Here is a 12,588-nt window from a genome sequence, read left to right on the forward strand (position 1 = left end):
CATTAAGCTTATTTATATAAAATGTCCTACAGTATGTCTGGACTTAAAAGGGCATTTTAAGAGGATCTGGGGATCCGAAAACATACTCTGGGTGATTATAGCAGAACTCCATCTTTAGATCATAGATTAGTATTCATGATTCCAAAAACACTGCATACACACCCACACAACAAGACATTGTGACAGCCTCCCACCGTTTCAAAAGCTGTCGCCAACACAGAAATATTGAGGTGCCACCCAACCTCGTTCACTTTTTAATTCAGGTTTTCCACAGCAGCGTCCTCCTTGTAATGCAACCCTATTGTAGCACAGACCAAGTTATAAGGTGTTGTGGCACTCCAGGTTCCTATCTAATTCCATTCACTCACACTTTCTAATTTTTATGCACACGTCTCATAACTATGCATTATAATGAAGGAATATTGTATCACCTACAATGCTGTTTCAGAGAAACTTTATATTTCTTTAAGCCTCCTCTTGTTATCCACCCCCAGCATTCATAAATACTGTTTTACACACATCTTGAGAACTGCTTAACCAGCTGTTATGAAGCTTGCCAGGAAGATTATTTAACAAATGACTGTCTGTCCCTCTATCAGATTTATGTGTCATACTTACATATTTACAGCTATCTAAGAACCACTTATCTAATGCAACTTTCTTATGCAAGCTATTGAACGTGGAGTGTATGGAGGCATAAGTGCATTTGTATTGATTGATTGCTTGATTAGTGTAAAATTAAGTATTACTTAACACTGAATACTACATGAACAATACCAAGCATTAATAAAGCACCAGATTTTCACAACATATCAATGCTTAATTACAATAAAACAAAAGAATAGCACAAATCTCATATACCAGTAAGTACATTTTAATTAGGTATTAATTATTTTTTCATCTGCAAACCCAAAAATGTGTGAACAAATTAAGGAGCTATAAAAACTGTTTTATATTTTCATCATTGAACATTTACCCAAAGGCAGTGCTGCATGTCTTGCCTTTGCACAGCCTATCAACATTTCCACTCCTGTGGATCGCACATTGAAATACCCTCCATTTCAAGAAAGTCCTTGTGTTTTAGACATATTATGAAATCCCATAATACATACATTGTACTTAAATACATGAACTTAAAACAGTGACATCAATATTTTAAAGAAGAAGGTTGTTGCGGTAGGATGGGAAATGTAAAAAGTTATTTGTTAATGTTAATTGTAAGCTAGTCATATGCATTGTCACCTCAGATTTCCTTCTTGCTATATTATTTACAGACTGTATGCTTACACGACTTCACAGATCTTTCCTGGTTTTTTTTTTTGTTTTGTTTTGTTTTTTTTAGCTGTAAGAGTTTGCGTGCCGTTTTATAATGTTTTCATTGATGTCAAGACCTTGGTATAAAACATGACTAGCATGGCACTAATTTACCCCATGGTCTCCTGTGTCTCCCCTTGGTTTCCTCCTTGAGCAACTGACATAGCTACAGGACTATTTACCTTACGCCTTATTTCCCCTTCATCTTAGATGTCCCATGATGTCAAAGGCTGTGAATTTAATATTGATTTTATAAAGTATTTTTACTGTAACATGTCAGTAAGGATTAGCCTCAACTACAAGGAAGCTCAAGCACTGAACTGGATTTGCACGCAATGTGGCTCTCTGGCTCTCAGAGACTCTTTAACCAAATGAATGCTTTATTTATTAGAGTGACAGTATGCTGTAAAAGCAGGGACAGCACACAGCCCCCAGCTATCTCTGTGTCTTGTATACACAACGTCAATGCTCTGTGTATACATTAGGCTTCAAGATGTAAGTGGATCAGAGAGACATACATTTGCTGGTATGTAAACAGACAGATGAGTTTATAGATCACATTAAACCCCAGTGGCTGTAAATATATTGGAAGGAGAAGACATATCTTCAAGTGACTCTCCCCCACTTAATTTAGTTTCTCCATTGTTTTCCGTTTTTAATTTAGTCTGAAAGATGAGATGACAAGCTTGCAATGAGTCAGCAGCATAAGGTTTTCACAAGATGATGGCAGCAGTCGTGTGATGGCAGCTATGTAGAACACAGTTACAATTTTCACATTTTCAATACACATGTGTGGTTTCAGTTATTGTACTCTGTGAACAATGACTACCTCAGATTTACTTAGTCTCTGTTCCAGAAGATACATGTGGTTTCTGTGTGATTCATTCTGGACCACCCATCATGTGAACTTTCTGTTTTCAAGTTCAAGTTCAAGTATTTTTATCCAGGAAGTAAGAAAGCACTGAGGCAAATTTTATTTTGACAGGTAGCTTAGCAAGACATAACCAGAAACTGTTAACATAAGCCAGTAATTACATTCGTCACTTGCTTAAAAATGATAATCTTAAATACATGTTCATAAAAGTTGCTTTTTTGAAAACTGTTAAATAAATATATTTCTGGGATTAAAAAAACAAAAAACATGAAGCACTGCTATTGTACAGCTATGGTCAACAGTTTTGCAATTTTAAAATTGAGACAATTAAAAAAAATAATAAAATTAAAAATCTATATGAACATAATTTAGAACTTTTATTGAACATCAAATAAACTACAAAATGATGTTGCACAAGTCTATCAGAAGCCATAACCATAGTACAATAGTTCATGTTAGATTAAAAAATGTCACAACTACAAAGCGGTATGTAATTTGATATGTTAACGTAACATTATTCAGCAGGTTTCATTCAACTTTATGAAGCAAAATTAGTTAATTCTATAGGGTGAGGCAAAACTTTTGGCCATAGCTGTAGAGTCACTGAATTATGTATTCAGTATTTTTAGTATTGGTGGTGTTAACAGAAAAGACAAAAAAAGAATATGCAAATTTAAATGCTGTTCATATTATAAGCATTTTTAAAACTGGTTTCACAGTAATATCAGGTACTGTAGTCCAAGATTATAGTGTTACTTATGGCCCAGGCCTTCGAACCAGCTTATAGTCACATTATCAGGGAACCTGTACACGGAAATAACTGAAGGGCCGTCTTCATTTGTAGAATGTTATTTAGGTTGTACATAAGTGTTGTTTCTTTAGCAATCATATTAACTGTAACAAAGTAATGCTGAAGTGAAGTCTCTTTGCAACACCATGGGTGTCTTCAATACATCGGCTGAGACCTATCCTGACATTAAATTATACACATATACTAACAGCTAATAATATGACATGCTTGGTATATTATATCTTTTTTAAATTCTTATTGAACCTATTGAGAATATGATATACTATTTTCCTATAAATATATATGTTATACTACAGTACTTCTTAAGGAAAACATGTTACTGTTCCATATGGGTCTGATCAGGAACTTAAGGCTTTGCAATAACAGACAGGATTTTGAGGTGTTAACCATTTCACCACTTTCCTACCGTGAGCCTGTAGTCCTGCATCAGTGTAAAAAGTTGAGCTCTGTAGTACATTAAACATTTAAAAGATATATTGCATATTAAATGTAGCCCAGTTACATTACTGCTGTGTATATGAGCCATTTAAACAAGCAATTCAGACACTAGGGGGAAAAAAACACCACATTGAAAAATATTAAAGAAAAACATTTTATTAAATAAAGCCATCATTCCTCTTAACATGGTATGCTTAAAACTCAGTTTTGACTTGCAAAATGAATTTGAGCGTAAAGACTAATACCTGTTTAAGGGTTTTATAGGGGAGCTTTATGAAATGTAATGCTCCAGAGCAATTTTCCCTATATTAAACAAATACCATTATGTAACATTTACTCTGACAAGACATGTTCAAAATGGTTTTAAATTAACAAAATGGCATCATTGTCAGTATGTACCTCACCATACATGTGGAGGTCAACTTTCAAAATGGAGTGCGCTGTTTGTACAAAAATGATGCCGGTCCTCCCCTATCCCGTGTGTTCTTAAAAGCGTTATGTTAGATAAATGTGTCCAATTTGGGATTGTGAATTGGCTTAATTGAATTTCTTGGTAGACACTTCTCTACAGTTCATTAAGTTTCGGGTTATCCTACTGGTAGATCTCTGAGCCGTGGCGTTCTCATCATTAATAAGGGCTGGTCCAGTCTTGCTGGAAAAACTGTCTAGTCCACCCATATGCCCACTGATCCATTAGGCCGTCACTACTTCACAGAAAAGGCCATTTTGAAATAGGCTCATTCTGTGATATTTTTTAACAATTGTAAGTCAACCTGGATAAGAATATCTGCTAAGAAGTAAATAATAATAATAATAATAATAATAATAATAATATATAATATTATTATTATTATTATTATTATTATTATTATTATTATTATTATTATTATTATTATTAAGTCAGATGATTGAAAAAATGATTAAAATTTAAATAAATAAATAAATAAATAAATAAATAGTAATAAATAAAAAATAATCATTAATTTCTGACACCCCACATAGAAATGTAAATTGTAGACAAAATGTTGACTGTAGTGGTGACGTCTGACCCGGAAGAACAACACACAGGACAGTGACGTGGAGTTTTGGTGAAGCTAACTAAATAAATAACTAACACATGTTATTACACTTTACCAGCACGTGAAGTGCTGTGCAATCCTCGTGCCTAAATACAAACATACATTTTAAACACTTGTGCTTGTAACCCATATTTATATCCCGTGTATTTTATACATAAACACCAACATTAACACACTACAGAAAACATTAATAAACATAAAGGGGCGGGACACTCCGCCACAAATGGGTTTACATAATTCCAGCAATGCCAAAAATCCCAGAGTCAACTAATACCTTGATCTTAATATCTAAGATTCAAAGATTTAAACCTAACCTTATAGATGGAATTTATGGAGCAAGTAACAATATCAAAATATGATTTTATTGTTTTAAGTAGATTTGTCGTCAGCAAAGACATATTCTATTAGAAAGTGTTATCACAGATAACTCAGTGAGATAAAGCATTGTTCAAGCCATGTTTAACCTTGGTACAGTAGTTTAAATATAAAAAAAAAAAAAAATGTGAACTGCAAAATTGCTGGTGAAAATGTATCATCACAAAAAAGACAACAAGCACCAACAAAAAAAAATAATACTGACTAATACTGCGACTTTAACTTTAGTATGGCAGTCAAATGAAAGACCCTGACGTGAATATACAGGTAGCTACAATCTACAGTACTTTAGGTCAGTTTGTGATTCCTAGCCAGAGGAACATGATCATTATAATAATTATCCCTATTGTATATTTCACTGGGCAGGCAGAAACAATTACAGTTAGGATGTGTGGGCAGTTTTGTCTGCATAAAACCACAACAGAACACTCTGGTCCGGTACTAAAGCCCAAAGCTATTGGCGTCACATCAGATTACATGCATTTGTTTGATGTGCCTGAGTTGCCTGGTTAGCAGGTGAATTTAACCACAAAGCACATTGTGGTAATGGTTCAGTGGCCTCTAAGAGGTCATTAATAACGCAAAGATTGAATTTGAAATAGGTGAATAAGGCTGTATTAGTACATATGTTGATGAAGGGTGTAATGGAACATTTTAAAGAAAAGAAGTTAATCCCATTTTAAACCTCTACCCTACCTGTTTTATTGTTCAGTTACAGGTAGTTCTGTTTGATAGACTTTAGAGTTTCCAATCCCTTCTCCACATGAGCACTGTCTCTTTGAGTCACAGAAATCACCAGCCCTTTGTTTGTCCTCTTGGTGTGAAAAAGGAAGTACGTATTGCTCTCTTTATTGTTGTTCAAACTCAGTACATCGCAGTTTCAACACAATGCCATCCTGCCGGGAAGCTCAAATCTCCTTGAACATAATTGAAAATGTTCTTTAAATCCAAACATATATTACACACTTCCAAGAATGCCACGTCTACTGAGTTTCACATTCATGCATGCCCTGCTAAAACCTGCTGAAAGAGTTCAACTTATGTTTGGACACTGTGGGGTAGATGTACTAAAGTTTTGTGGCTGTTGCAATAGTCACAAACCAGTTGCAAACGAGTCAGGATGAAATGTACTAAACAAGTGTAATGCTGTTAGCGACTTATTAGGGAATGCTTTGCGGCAGCAGTTTTTCTTTGTTGTTCAGCCTTAGAGGTATGTAATTACTGCATAAATTTGCAAATAAGGGTTCTTAAATATTATAATGAGATGTACTAAAGAACTTTTGAAAGCACATTTTAAACAGTCGCAATTAAAGGCATTATGAAAAGCACTATCCCCTAACCTTGGCTGCTGTGACTACAGCAAGGAGACATTGTCTTCAGCAAGAATGAATGATTTGTAGGATGAGAAGAGAAAGGGTATTTCATGCCCGTATTGATTTTAATGAAGGCTAAATCAAGCACAGGTACAGGCTTGGCAAGCACATAATCCTTGAGCTGCTGTCTGAATTAAAAGATGACCTGGAGGCTGTCACCCAGAGAAGCCATGTTATCGCTGCAGTGGTCAAACTGTTGTCCACCCTGCATTAGGGGACTGTGGCAGCTGTTGGTGGTATTTCCCAGTCCATTTTTTTTCGTGCATTGCCAGTTGTGCTCAATGCATTTTTGATGTGAACTCCCAAACACCTAATTTTCCCTAAAAGCAGGGTGCACTTACAAGCCTTGAAAACTAATGGCTGTGACATTTCTGGTTTCCCCAATGTTTTGGGAGCAATATCCTGCACACATGTGTCGCTAACCCCTCCAGCTCATTCTGAGCATCCGTATAGGAATAGGAAACACACCTATTCTATTAATCTGCAGGTGGTTTGTAATTGTGCACAATTTAGCACTGCACGACTTAAATAAAAACTGACAGTATACATCTGGTTTATAAGCTACTCATGATAATGCAAATGTGTTGCTGGTCCCTATGAGAATTGACTGCCTTCCCGTTAGTATTACTTGTCAATGCGGCAGCATGATCTATTTTGTGTTCATTGTCTAGGCTACTAAGCAGGCCATAAAAAAACAATAATAACGATAAAAATAAAAAAGAAACCTGCTCAAATCATTTAGTTTCAATTTTAAATAATCTTTTATTTGCATTGTACAACAGTGTGTAATGTAAAAAGAAAGTGTGCAAGGTATTCATTTTACTACTCTACTGTATACTGTATAGGCTTTAGATTTGTATTTGTACATAATGTAATGTGTAGCCTACCCAAAAACATGAGTGTTATTGCAGTGCAATGACATATACATTTAAAATACATTGAGTGCTATAAATGTATGAGTGTGCGATTTTATTATATTGTTTTAAACCCGACACCTCCTTATGTCGGACAAACATGTCCGGTTTAGCATGTGGCCACTGTATGATTATGAAAAGCTTTTTTTTTGATAGAAACGCTTTTTGTTTTTGGGGGTGAAGGTGGGGGCCCCACTATAAAATCCAATAGGATTAAACTGCCTTTCATTATTTGTTCTAAAAAAATGACTAAGATCTCGCTAAGAGGACACACTAAATATTTAAATTAGTATATTGCGGTAATCTTCATTTACATAACTTCTCTTAGTACATACAACAAAATGTATAATTTGTGAATTGTCGCAAATAAAATGTCTGTCTTCATTATTTGTGGGCAGCTGACTATGCAGACCTCTCATGGACCTGTGATACTAGCTTGTACTTTATCATGTCAATAAAGGAAATTAAACCCCTGGCATGTGGTTTATAGAACATAACATTGTCTGCTTCCTTTTTCATTGTAAAGAGGAAAACAGAAGCAAGTAAAAAAAACTACCAGGGTTATATTGGTAAGGCAAAACACATACATTTGTGTCTGGTACAATTCCTAATATTTTTTGTATGTCACATGAGTATTTGTCCCGTGTATGGAAATAGGATTTCGTGGCATTTTAAGACTTTAATATTTCTTTATTTTTTAGATTTAAACTGAAAAAGCAGTGTTTCTGCTCCTGAAAGTAGCAAACCAGGACAGGGTTCAGTTATTTATTATAGATGGGAAAAATAAACCTACACCAAAAAACACTTTATGTTTACTCCAGTGCCTGGAATTGAATCTTTTTCTGTTGGAAATTGACTTTTGTGAAAGTGCAATTATTTTACACCAAATGGTGAAGCAATTTGTGGTGTAAATGTAATCACACAGTTGCTTTATAATTCAGGCTTTCCCACAGATCATCAGTGTCATCTGATTGTGTGATGACTTCACAGTTAAACCTGTGTTTAGAAAGGCAGAAGTATTAAAAAGCACACAGAAGGAATATGACGAACCTTATTTTTTTTTTTTACAAATTGCTTTACAAGATGCTGTGTAAGTTATTTATTTATTTTTTAATTATATCAAAACCAGATTATTTGGTGGTTTCCCTGCAAGTGTGGGTGGGTGTAAGAGATAAAGAAATGTGTTCATATTAATACATTATCTGTTCAATCTTTTCCCAAACATTGACTTGTTTTATGCTGTAATTTAGCAAGCTACATATTTAAATATTCAAGTGAATTCAGAGGTAAACAAAAGACATGGTCTGCATTCATTCAAAATAATGGTGGTAGCTTGATGTATCAGCCAGTGTTGAGTAATGCACTGTTATGGATTCTGTCCTCTGTCATTGAGGCGAGTGTAAAAGCTCTATAACCATGAATGCAGACAAGCACAGCTCTTTTACATAGTGGTTAAGATGCTTGATTGTGGTGTGTGAGCCTCTACCCTGCTACACCATAATAATTATAATGTATAGCTATGGATTAAGACTTCTTGCCCCAAGTGTTAAGTGTAATGTATTAACAGAAATAAGGTAATGTAGGAAGTAATACATTTAATACATTGCAATTCCCTAATAACTCCACCCTCAATTGTGACTGAATAGTCTACCGTAGATGGGCTCTGAATCTGACAGAGCTTTTGCTGACTTGCCACAATAAGGAAAAGTCATTGCTCAGGGGACCTCTATATCTTGCAACAGTATTACAAATGGAAATAGTCAAAGCAGACACATTGTTTATAAAACATTACCAGTTAGGAGTTTATGCTGAATTTTATTACAACACAGTCTTATACATCTGACTTCAAGCCCTGAGGTATCATATTGGGGAATGCTACACAGGTTAATCATGCACACACATGGGCATCTATTTAAATCTGTATAACAGAATCATCATGTCCATTGGATAAAAAGAGCCATTGTGATTGAAATAGAACTCTATATAGTTATTTATACATTTTTGCTATTCTAGGATAATTATAGGCGAGCTACTAGCATAGGGGAGTGACACGTATGTTAGCTCAAGGCTGTAAAAGTACAGAGTCTCCAGAGACAGCATGTGTGGTATACAGATAGATAGAAACTGTTTTTCAGTCTCTCTCACATGCTTTGCTGACTGTTTTAACATAGAATATAACCATTCTTTTCAGTTTTCATACATTTTACAATATTTTGATGTAGTCTTATCAGTGGTGAAACAAACAACTAACAGTTGGCAACATTTCTCCAGATGTTGTATATATAACACCGCAGAAAATGAAAACCGTAGGTTGAAATCATTAGCATTTCTTTACAGTTCAAAGAAATTGTGTATCTGTTGGATGGACGCCAAATGTGCACAGCTGTAATGCAGCAAAAACCTATCGAAGACCAAGCGTCTCGGAAAGGAATTCCATTAAACAGTCTTAACCTTGTGCTTTTCCTCTATGTCTTATCAATTCTTTTCATTTTTTCATGAATAGCATACAGAGAGCATTACAATACTGTTATGGACCTTACTGTACATAAAATGGAATTTTAGCTTCTGAAAATATGGCATATGTTAAAACATATGTATATGTCCAGCCCTCTGTGGTGGCACTTGTTCAATATTACTGAGTCTGCAGGGAGGCAAAGAGTAGGTGGCTCAAGGACATCTGTCCAGGTATAAGGTCTCTTATGCCAGTACTTTTATTTCCTGGTCATCTATTGAAAGTTAATGTATCCCACTGCCAATTGTACTAACCAATGAGATGCCAGGAAATAAAAATCCCATTTTCTAAATAGATATTTAAAATGTATGTTTTCACTGTCTTTTTTAGGAATAAATGTATTTTATTTTTAATGGGGCCAGTGATTTTCATAAACAAAACAAGGACACACAAATATTTAAATGTTACATGTTTTTGGATTCCTAATTGGAAAAAGAATGGTACAGTTTTGAATTATGATTAGTGCAAGCATTTTATTTCTTCTTATTCATTTGCTCATACTGTCGTCTATATAAAGACTTTAACAGAGAAATAACATCTTGTATACAATTCTATACAAGTAAGTATACATACTAACTATATATATATATATATATATATATATATATATATATAGATATATATATATATATATATATAACTGCTAAATATGCACAGATGTTACGTGTCCTATTGTATGTGAATCTGTAAATAATGCACAGTTCACAGCCTACCTCTGTAAAGCGCTTTGTGATGGTGGTCCACTATGAAAGGCGCTATATAAAAAAATCAAGAGAAAATAAAGATATGCACTTAAAAAAAAAAAAGGTAATCTTATTCATAGCAAAACGCTTGTTATTCAGACACAAGAAAATGCATTGTTTAGTATGTACACGTCTTCCTCACTCTCAGGATGAACCTCTAGTCTGAATTTGATAGAACTTTTATTTATTATTATTATTATTATTATTATTATTATTATTATTACGTTAAGACCCCACTCTTATATGAAATACCTAAAAGACAATCTGAGTTTCCATCAATCAGCAATCTCCTGTATTAACTGACACAAGCATACCTAACTATAGTTTGTATATGTACATGTTTTTAATGACACAAAGTCTCAGCAGAAAAAAAAATCCCAGCAGTGGATCTCTTCGTTGGGGTCTAGAGATAAACAGGGTAATGCTGGTAAATAGTACTCCTTGAATGGGGATTTCTTGAGGATTTGCAGTACACCACGCAGGCCCCCGACTGTGTGTCCTAGTTATGCAGAAACAAAAGGCTCTTTGTAAATAATCCATACAGAGATCAAATTAAACCACTAAAACAGTGACCGTGATATTATAATGGGAAACTGAAAATATCTGGATTTTATTCAAGCTTACTGATATTTAAATTTAGACAGTATGCCATTTCCCCAATAATGGGTGATTTTTGGTTTTTATCATATTTTAAATGTTTCTTAATTCAACCCCTGCAGTGTAGTCTTATAATTATATTATTACTCAATTTAAGAGAGATAATATTAAAACATTTTGGTCTGCAATCAGTCGTGATATTGCTTTGTTTCCCAAAGCAACTGCAAACCTTTAAACAATTAGTACAAGAAACAAGTCATATTTGACAATACAGTAACATTCAATGGAAGAAAGCCTAATTTAAAAAATAGTTATTGTTTCATTGTTGTGAAGAAGAAATAGTTCATAACAGTACTGCTATCTCCTAATCATTTGTCATCACAGATAATGGCTAATTTGTTACCGTGTCGCTTCACTAATCCATTGACATTAACGGTTACATTTGAAAGCTGTCTCCTTATAGGCCCTCAATGCAGCACACAAAACTCTATTTCTTATTTCAAGTTTGTGTTTTGCTTTTTATCAGGGTACATTTCTAGCCAAACACAGCAGGTATGCATCTATTAAGAAAATCTGACTTGAAACGTTTTTAGTTGGTAATGTGCTCAAAAGACTTAATTACAGATACTACAGCGCTCATTGGTTTTACTACACAAAAAGGCTTTCTCGTTGGCTCAGGCTCTTTACATTGTCACAGGCATGTTGTGTTGCTGTCAAAAGATCTGACTGGTCTTACCTCAAAAGAGGGATGGTTTTACTGGCCTTTCTGACTGAAGTGCTTTATATATGTTTTTAATAATTATTGTATCTTAACATAGAAATAAAAGAAGCATACAATTTGAAAATGAAATGTATAGAGGCAGTGTTATTTAAATTGTATATACAAATTCCTGGGTTCAAACTGATTTTATTTAGCAGACTACAACCATGGAAAATGAAACAATGTATATGAATACAAACAAGGTTAAGGACAAATAGCACAAAGACAAATGACATTAAATAAAAAATGCCCTTGTACGATACTTGCAATTCCATGTGAAAGAACTGTTTCCTACAGAGGAGTGTAATTATGTAAGGTTGCTATGAAACATTACAGAAAATTCACTGAACCTGCATACTAATGGGCGGAATATTAATCATTTTCTTGTTTGCATAATAAATTAGGCTCTTCAGTTGTGCGTTTCATGCTTGACAGCTAAACACAACACTTGAATGTTAAGGAGTCAATGTACTGTAAGAAAATAACGTCGAAGCAGGCTTGTTTACTTGAACATAGCCTTCCTTTACATGATGTGCAGTCGTATAAACAGGAATGACAGTAGATATTTACACACTAGTATTTCATTATTAAATACTTTCAACCGTGAGTTGCATGGTGTATTTAAATTATATTTCTGGAGAATGGTGTTTTGTTTTTTCTTTCAATAGAACAGCTGGGCTAACCTTCTAATTAGATGTTTTGAAGCAAATACATTAAAAAAAAAGATTGCAATTTGTTTTGCTAGGTGAGGGTGTGCAATAACATTTCTTAGTATTACTGTTCTTTTCTGCCAAAGAT

This window comes from Polyodon spathula, chromosome 17 (genome assembly GCF_017654505.1).
Source record: "Polyodon spathula isolate WHYD16114869_AA chromosome 17, ASM1765450v1, whole genome shotgun sequence".
Taxonomy (NCBI): domain Eukaryota; kingdom Metazoa; phylum Chordata; class Actinopteri; order Acipenseriformes; family Polyodontidae; genus Polyodon; species Polyodon spathula.